The sequence below is a fragment of the Myotis davidii genome, unplaced genomic scaffold, assembly GCF_000327345.1.
Source record: "Myotis davidii unplaced genomic scaffold, ASM32734v1 scaffold281, whole genome shotgun sequence".
In the NCBI taxonomy this organism is placed as follows: Eukaryota; Metazoa; Chordata; class Mammalia; order Chiroptera; family Vespertilionidae; genus Myotis; species Myotis davidii.
In genome coordinates this window covers 1,458,929-1,468,955 of record NW_006293784.1, presented here as the reverse complement: position 1 = coordinate 1,468,955, position 10,027 = coordinate 1,458,929, and positions in this window count along the sequence as shown.

Below are 10,027 nucleotides of genomic sequence, written 5' to 3'. Positions count from 1 at the left end.
TGTGTGTTGTAATAATTAATGTTCAACCATTTGCCTGAAATGTTCTCTAGCTAAACCCCACTATTCTGTAAGTATATTAAAGTAGTTTACCCCAGCTAAGTCTTCCCCACCAGAGACCCAACTATATTATTTTTTATTTTTTTAAATTTATTTTTCAATTAGTTTGTTGAGAAATTAAATAGTTGAAAAATTGAGCTAGTTTTTTTTTTTTTAAAATCTAAACTAAAACGGTAAAAGGGAAAGGAGATGGCAGACAGCATCACTTTGGGGGCTTTTCGTAGTGGTCCAGCCTGTAAGGGTCTGACTAAAGTGCTGCACTGAGGATGGAATGGTGGGGATTTGGGAGGTTTCAGAGGACTTTTGAAGAGGAAAATGCATTAACTCCTAGGCTTGATAATTGAGGGAATGCCTGTAGGACATCCTGGTAGAGATATCTGTATCAGATTGGAGTTTTGACTTAAAGATACACACTTAGTAGCCCTCAATGATGGTTGAAGCCATGATGAAAGGTATAATATCTGAAGGAATGATTATTAAAGTGGGAATGGGGCCCAAACAAAATTTCTAAGAGTTTAGCAGAGATATGAAGCTTTGAGAGAGTGGTTAAAGAGATAAGAGAACCAACCTTACACCAGAAGATTCTGCAATGACTTAGACATGTAAAAAGAAAACTTGAAGACAAAGGATGGGTGCTGTGGGTTTTAGCTCTGTCCACAGGTTTAGGTATTCTGATTTTAAATGGCCATTCTGGGATCTGAGCAAGAGAGTCCTTGGGAAAAATAAGGAAGTCATTTGCCCAATAGACGGGTGGTAGTAGACCTTGAAAAAATCCAACTACTCTTGCTCATATTCATTGCTCATTAGGCAACACTTTGACCCATAATTCCACCGTAAGTGAAGCCACCCCAAGAAACAAGGTTGGCTGTAGTTCTATAGATACAAGGTTGGTTCTTTGGTTCTAGTTCCTGGGCCAGAAATAATCAGTATAAATATATAAGTTGGTGTCCTGATTTATCACATACATTATTGTTGGAAAAGCACATAGATCTCATACAGTACTGCCCTCAGGGCCTCACATCACCTTAGGAAATTTATAGAATTAGGTAGTGCAGTACAGGACCTGAACTTCCTGATTCAGGACCAAATGCTCTTTTGTATTTACTCTGCCTCTCTGCCTTCCAATCTCTGGCTGGTTTAAATAGGGTGAACTAGTCCTCCAGAGGTTGAGCATCTTGAGTAAATTTCAAATATCATCTTCCTAAAATTTAAAGCCCTGGGATAGTATTAGCACTGTGGCAGCCTCACCAGGATGCTCAGCTTGGAGCATATCTCTTTCTACTTCTTACATCACCCCCATCTCTTTCATGTTCTACGGAGGTGTTGGAGTGATCCTGGTTAACCCATGAAAAAATTGAGCTCCCCATGACTCGCCCTGGTGAAGCACAGGTGTCTGAAGAGGCACAATTTTCTGATGAAAGTGATCAGCATGTAGCATGCTATGAAATCAGAGCTTTATTTCACAAGACTTTGCAACATAGTGCCTGCAAAGCATGAGGAGTAAAAGGACCTCCTTCTGTGCCTCCAAGTCCCACTTTTATAGTTCTAGTTTGCTTTGTTAATTAAGAGGCTTTCACAACTCCCTCTTGACCTAAATGTGTGAAGCGTTGCATGTTGTTTTGGCTCTTCTAATAGCTTTTGTTTGGCACATTCTGAATTTATAAGGTCAAATGTAATCAGCTCCCGATTTCTAAGTCTCCATTTGGGAATAACTTCAAGGAGCAGTACATCTTCAAATCTCCTTAAAAGTCTTTGTATCTTGCAAAAAAAATGTTGAAATTTCTAACTTGGCTTTTATTCTGGAAGGGTCATTGAGGAGAAGTTTGAGGGAGTAATTGGGCTGAGTCAGGTACTTGTCAAGGTTGGGAATAAAGGAACCCTTTAGGATGGACCTGTCATTGTTGTGTTTTAAGATAAATACTCATGTCTGCCATATGGAGCCAGACCTCTGGTTTTCACGGCTGCCACAATTTGGCCTTGTGTAATCTTCCCTTGATGGGTGTGATAATCACCACGTGGAATGCCTAGTGCAGATGGCCTTCCATGCTTCAGTGCACAGCTCCTCTGGGTCTGGCTGCTGTGTAGTGGAGTGATGTGGGCACGTGAGTGGGTGGAAACTTTCTAATGTGTCACAATAATAACAATGCAGAATCCCAGTGCTATTCAGCTTCCCCTAGAACTTTAGCCCACGCAGCAGCCTACTTGGTTCACAGTCCTCTGTGAACACTAGACAATTAGCAGCTGATAATGAAGAATGCCATGGGAACCAGTGGGAAAATAATAGCTTACTCCAAGAATATAATGAAATGAAATTAGCACAGACAGTAAAACAGACAATTTATGGTCATTTGCTTTTTTTAAAAATTAAAAAGTACCAGTAAATAGTTCTATTAGAGAAATCTGAGAATTGAATAGAATCTAATCTGTTTTGGATGAGGGCTTTATTCATAAATCAAATACAGAGAAGCTTCTTAGCTTCTACCAAGGAACTAGTATAGGTAAAAGAGACCTATTTTATTTGAATACAATGATCATTTTGTTTATTTCTTGATATCTAAATAGTATCATGTGGTCTGAACTTTAGAAAGGGATGTTAACCCTGGAGAATCGATTTTACTATTAAGGCTATACATTTTTTTCTCAGCTGAAATGTCAGTAGATTTTGAGTGTTTCAACAAATTATTGGTAACAGGGTGAACTTGTATATCTGTGGATGGATAACTTTCTGAATACAGGAAATATTTTTATTGTCTGAGAAATTGGGCATGTAAATTGCCCTTGAATATTTTTTTCTATTTCTAGATGTTCCATATGCTGTTTAGTCCTTGAGCACAAATCTCTGATACTAATTTTTGGGGTCAATAATTAAAATTTGAAGACACTTTATAATAATCATTAAAAACTAATTGTTTTAGACTGCAAGAAAAATGTTTTCTATTTTTTTTAGGGTATTGGGTTGGCAAAAACAATTCTGTTAAAGTTTCAGTCTCACTGTGTGGGCAGTCTTCCGTGAGTTGAAAAGTAAAGAAGTAATAAACAAATCAAAAATATATTTCACTCCAAATGCTCTCCAAATGCTTTGTTTTGGGGAGTTGAAGAAAATTGGGTATCTTTCTTCAGAGATATATTCTGGCTGTCTGAAGTAGACTTGTCTCTCAATTTCTCTCATTTATAAAAAATATTCTCTTTTTACTTGAAAGTTCAATTACTACATTGATTCAACAACCATTCCACCAAAATCATATAAGTTTATTCTCTGATGTTTTAACACAACATGCTTTTATTGGGCATATGCTCCTAATTTTATCGTATAATTAGTCTATATAATAAAGAGCTAATATGCTAATTAGACCGAACAGCAGAACGACCATCCAGACAACCTTCTGGAAGACTGTCCGAATGACCTTCCAGACGAAGCCAGTGCTGAGAGGGCCGAGGCAGTTGGGGCTGCAAGGCCAAGGCAGCCAGGGCTATGAGGACTGAGCCCCTTGCACGAATTTTGTGCTTCAGGTCTTCCAGAGAAACTCAGATGAGTGAAGAAAATCTAAAAGATTCCCTCTATGGACACATTGGTGCATTTCAGCCATTTTCTCCATTATTTTCTGCTTCTCAGATAGCTATCTAAATATTAAGAGAAAGTAGAACAAACTTGCTAATAATTCTTGGCTTCTGGAAGTGAACGTGTGTGTGTGTGTGTGTGTGTGTGTGTGTGTGTTAATGTTAAGGGAAAGTTTATATTTTAAACATATAAGTCAGATAGGTTAGGTTACTTCTCAGAAGATGGACACATTTCAACACACATATATAGATAGCACCCCATGTATACTCCCAAATGCTGTGTTCTCCAGTGTTTTGAGAAATGATTGGTTGCTAGTGACTCCATATGTTGCTCTGTTTTATTTTGGAACATGTTAAAATCTCACTTAGGTTTCATTAAGCCAATTTTTTCCTATTTTTTGAAAGGTCTGTTTTTTCCTTCCAAAGAATTTGTTTGAATATGTAGTTACCATATCCTTGTTAGCTATTACTAGGAAGAACATTTAAATGGAACTAACTATTTTTCTTACATTAAATATATATAATTTATATTTCATAGTCCTATAAATTTTTAGAAAAATGATTGACTAACCATGAAGGTTGTTGAAGTTATTATATAGTACCTAACACAACCCAAATTTAGGACATTGGTAATATAATAGGTTGCTAAGTATCAAAGTCTTTGTTCTTTTATTTTTTAGTTCCAGAAGCATCACTGTAAGAAAAATGAAAATTAAAGCCTTCAGTTTAACTTGTTCTGTACTATTTTCTTAAGTGACATTTAGTTTTGTAGTTGGTTGTAAAAAACACAGCTAATGGTATAAATGAGTCTAGCTCTTTGTACATATATTTTGAATTTGTGTACTGAAGTATCTGTATATGGAGTTGGCACATTGGTATTCAACCCTTAAAAAGTTTCTCATTTTCCACCTTTTGTTCTTTTTGGTGGTTTCAAAGAAAGTTTGAACACAAACTGTAGGTCAAGGGCCTCAAATCTTACTGTGCCAAAATTGCTTTTGAAAACATCTCCTTAATTTGCAATAGCTGCTCATATCATGCTATAGCTGTTATTGTCACCTCCTTGCCCTGCAACCAAAGGACTGTGGGTTTGGGTCAACCTGAGTGGTAGACACGTGTGCTATACTCATGTCACCTCTACTCTGACTTGTTCAGTGTCCTTCCTGGGAAATTCTTTGGGTCATCAGGTGGATAAATTCCCAGAGGAGGGTGGGGACATGCCCAGGTGATCCTGAATTCTTTTTTAAATCTATTTTTATTGAGATATAATTGACATATAATATTGCATGAGTTAAAAGGATACAATGTCGATTTGATACACTTATGTATTGCAATGTGATTATCACTCTATCATTGGCTAATACATCTATCATGTGACATAATTATCATTTCTTTTATTTGTGCTGGGGACAATTAAGATTTAGTCTCTTAGTAGCTTAGAAGTTTATAATATAGTACTGTTGTCTGTAGTCACTATGCTGTGCATTAGATCAGTGCTGGGATTCTAAGACAGACAAGCTTAGGTTCAAGTCAGGAACCTCTGTGGCATAACCATGCTTGAGAACTTCATAGAAACAATTCTAAAGTCATGCTGCTTCTTAAAGGGGCGTTTAAAATGTAAATATACCACTGAAGACAGGACTTTCAGGTTAATGGATACTCAAAGATGGCAAGGGTATATAAGTGAGTTCTAGGTGTACCTCAAGGTAGTGCCTACCTTGAGCTTTCCTCTTGTTTTTTATTTTATTGATTTCAGAGAGGAAGAGAGAGGGATGGAGATAGAAACATCAATGATGAGAGAAAATCATTGATTGGCTGCCTCCTTCATGACCCCCACTGGGGATCGAGCCTGCACCCCGGCATGTGCCCTTGGCCGGAACCAAACCTGGGACCCTTCAGTCCGCAGGCTGACACTCTATCCATTGTGCCAAACAGGCGAGGGATCCTCTTGTTTTTAATGAGATACTTCACATTCTTTAGAATGTTGCCAAGAAAGTTTATTCCTGAGAAATTAGAACTTTTAAATTATTTCTAGTGCTTTCCTCCTTTAATTCTGATCCCCCCCATGATCATTTTGTTAAATTTTCACCTTCCTCTCATCTTATTTCTAGTTCCTGTGCGTCAGATGGCTGCAATTGGTTGGCCTTTTCTTTCTTTAACCTCTTTACAAACCATAGAAGGAAATTTACAAACACCTAGTGACTGTGTGACATGCAGAGGCTTCTCCTAGAGCCATTCCTTGAATATCAACAGATGGGCTATCAGTAGAATGTGAGAGATATGTTTAACTTTGAGGAAGTTTTCAATATGAACTATGTGACCGAACTTTATAGCCATCTGATTTCCAATTTAGTCATTACTGGACTAATTAGATGAGTTATTCTGCAGATGGCACTGATGTTTCTTGACATATGTGCCTTTGTCATTGATTGCAGATGATGCATGTAATACTTGCTCTTCACGCTAGCATTTTATATAGATGGGGTGTACAATAACTTTAAAAGTCCCTACCAAAGTTTCTAATTTTGTTTAAACTCAGATGCAGCATCAAACCTTCTTTGGCTCATTCTGATAGAGCCATTGGCTTGCTGTGTTCAGTGCTACACATCAATGATAGAGCTGTGCTGACTACAGTTTTCAGAGCCTATTATATTTAAACTTTATTTTTAATTCTAAATATCTATATCTATCTATCTATATATATAAAAGCCTAAGTGACTGGCCGACCAGCCGACTGTTCAACCATCCAACAGGTAGCTATGATGCACACTAACCACCAGGGGGCAGATGCTCAGTGCAGGAGTGGAAACCACAGGCATGGAAACATGGAACAGACTGATGAATCTCAGAGGGAAGGGGGGAAAGGGGAAGGCGGAAAGAGATTAACCTAAGATCTTACATGCATACTAAAGGCCCGGTGCATGGATTTGTGCACCAGTGGGATCCTTTGGCCTGGTGTCCTCTTGCAATCTGGGACCCCTCAGGGGATGTTGGAGAGCCAGTTTTGGCCCGATTTCCACAGGCCAAGCCGAGGGATCCCACCGGTGCACGAATCCATGCACCAGGCCTGTCATTGAATAATAAAATCGCTTAGAGTATTTAACATGAAGAGACTCAATTTCAAACCAAACCTAAACAAATGATTATACATTATCTCATATTTTCTTCCAATCTTTATTAAAATATATATTTGGAATTTAAACTTTTTTTGAGATAAGATTCATATTCCATAAAATTCATACCCTTTTAAAGTATACAGTTCACTGGTTTTAGGATATTTGCAAAGTTTGCACAACCATTATCACTATCCAATTCCAGCATAATTTTATTATCAGAAAGAAAACTGATACCCATTGGCAGTTTTGTTATCAGAAAGAAAACTGATATCCATTGGCAGTTTCAGTTTACTTTATATGGGCTTCTTTCATTTAGCATAATGTGTTCAAGGCTCATCCATGTTATAGCATATATCAGTGCTTCATTTTTTTATTGCAGAATAATATATTGTTTGCATGTAACACATGCTGTTTATCAATTTTTCAGTTTATGGACATTTGGACTATTTCCACTTTCTGGCTATTAGAGATAATTCTGTTATGAACATTCATGCACATGTTTTCATGTGAACATGTATGTTCTGTTCTCTTGGGTATATACCTAGAAGTGGAATTGCTGGGTTATGGTTGGAATTCTAAATCGCTTTGAAAGAGGACAGTTTGTGTAGAACCCTGGGTAAGCCATTCCTACAAGTCTGGGATCACTGCCAACTTCTTAGCCATTTCAGTGATACTCTACTCATGTAGAAAGTACACAAGCTGACCTACATTTCACAAAGCACTTGGCTAAGAGCCCCTGACGCATCCCTTCAAACTTCCCACTGAGTACTCCTGAACACATAGAAGAGGATGAAGTTGGAATTGGCAGATTCTGGGAGGAACATGAACTCTATAGAAATAACCAAACTTGACAAACTAAGCTTTCTTTCTGTTTCAGCTAGATTTGTACTTATTCCTATTTTTCTCCACTAACTTGAGAAGTCCAAGTGACTGGAAGAGCACAAAGCCTTAACAGTGGTTGTCTTCATCTTTTTCTCTATTTTGCAGATTTTATGTGAGGAGCCTCATGTTGCTTTATAATGGAAAAATAGACTTTATTCAAAAGTAAAAATCTAGTTTCATTAGTGAATGGAATTATTAGGTGCAAATATTTCTGCTTATGAATGATATGAACCCCCTTTTTCCCCTAAGACCTGATTCTATATAAATCATATCCAGAGTGGTTGGTGTTACTGACCCACTTGAGGTATATCTTCTCTTTCCAGAAGTTTCCATTGATAGGTACATTTTTTTTTTTTGTCATGTTGTAACAGAGAAGAGTTTAACACTTATTCAGGCATGAAATATCTACTGAGTGCCTACCCTGTGCTAGCTGCTGAGAGTACAGTGAGTAACTGAGGCATAGTCTCTGTTCTTAGGAAGTTTAAAACTTATTTGAAAACTGTTGAAAGAAGCTGTCCAAGGCTCGGTGGGTGGGAACCTACAAGCATCTAGCCTGGTCAAGAGGAACAAGACAGGTGTTCAGAGGAAGAATAGTATCAGAGTTAGCCAGAGGAGAGGTAAGCATTTGTCCTACAGAGTTGGACTAACCTATTTAAAAGTCTGGAGGTGAGCTCTGTTGGGGAATCAGAAATAGACAAACACACTGACAATAGAGTTTGATGTTTTTGAGTGACAAGTGACAAAGGCTGGAATCAGTAGCTCGGTCATGAGAGACCTTGTAAACTAAGTAAAGGCATTCAAATTTAGTTCTATGGGTAATGGAAAGCCATCGGAAGGTGTATTAGTTCCCTAAGGTTACCATGACAAATTACCACCAACTTGATGGCTTAAAACAACAGAAATTTATTCTCTCAGAGTTTTAGAGACCAGAAGTCCAAAACCAGGTGTCAGCAGGGTTGGTTCCTCTGGAACCTCTGAGGGAGAATATGCTTCATGACTGTCTCCTAGACTCTGGTGGCTGCTGGCAACTCTTGGCATCCCTCAGCCATAGGCTTCATAACTCCAGTTTCTGCCCCATATTCACATCTCTTTCTTCTGTGTCTTCTTCTTCCCCCTCAGCCTCTTATAGTGATACTTACTGAAATTAGGGCCCACTCTAATCCAGGATGATCCCATCTCAAGATCCTACCCTGCCCTAACCGGTTTGGCTCAGTGGATAGAGCGTTGGTCTGCAGACTGAAGGGTCCCAGGTTCAATTCCGGTCAGGGGCGTGTACCTTGGTTGCGCACACATCCCCAGTTGGAGGTGTGCAGGAGCAGCTGATTGATGTTTCTCTCTCATCGATGTTTCTAACTCTCTATCCCTCTCCCTTCCTCTCTGTAAAAAAACCAATAAAATATATTTAAAAAAGTCCTACCCTGATTGCCTATGCAAAGAACTTGATTTCAAATAAGGTCACATTCTGAGATTCAGGGTGGACATGTCTTTTGGAGGACCATGATTTAGTCCACTACAGAGGGTTTTAGGAGAGGGCAGTTGAACAAGTCAGACTTGTATTTCAGAAGATCACTCTGGCTACTGTGTGGAGAAGGGACTTGAGGGGATAAGGCTGGGCCCATGGAGACCAGTGGGAGTCTGGGTAAAGGATGCTAGTGGCTTTGATGGTAAGGAAGTGGAGATGAGTGTACTCTGAAGGTGGTTGGTTTTGAAGGGGAAAAGAGAGAGGGCTATGGTTGAGGAGCACATAGTGGTCAGGAAGAGCTTTTATTTTTTTATTTTTATTATTTTTTTAAATATGTTTTTTATTGATTAAGATATTACATATGTGTCCCTGTCACCACATCCCCCCCCTCCGCCCCCCGTTGTCCCTGTCCATTGGTTAGGCCTCTATGCCTGCATGTATGTCCGTTGGTTGCTCTTTCCCCCTTACCCCCACCCTCCCCTACCCTCCCTCCAAAGCCCGACAGTCCAATCAATACCTCTCCGTCTCTGGATCAGTCCTTGTTCATCCGTTTATGTTGTTCATTATATTCCACAAATGAGTGAGTTCATGTGGTATTTATCTGCTCTCCAGTTCCATCCATGGTGTGGCAAATGGTGAGAGTTCCTTTTTCTTCTTCCTCTTCTTAAAGAATACCTTTCAGCATTTCATATAATGCTGGTTTGGTGGTGATGAACTCCTTTAGCTTTTTCTTATCCGTGAAGCTCTTTATCTGACCTTCTATTCTGAATGATAGCTTTGCTGGATAAAGTAATCTTGGTTGCAGGTTCTTGCTATTCATCACTTGGAATATTTCTTGCCACTCTCTTCTGGCCTGCATGGTTTCTGTTGAGAAATCAGCTGACAGTCGTATGGGTACTCCCTTGTAGGTAACTGACTGTCTTTCTCTTGCTGCTTTTAAGATTCTCTCTTTGAC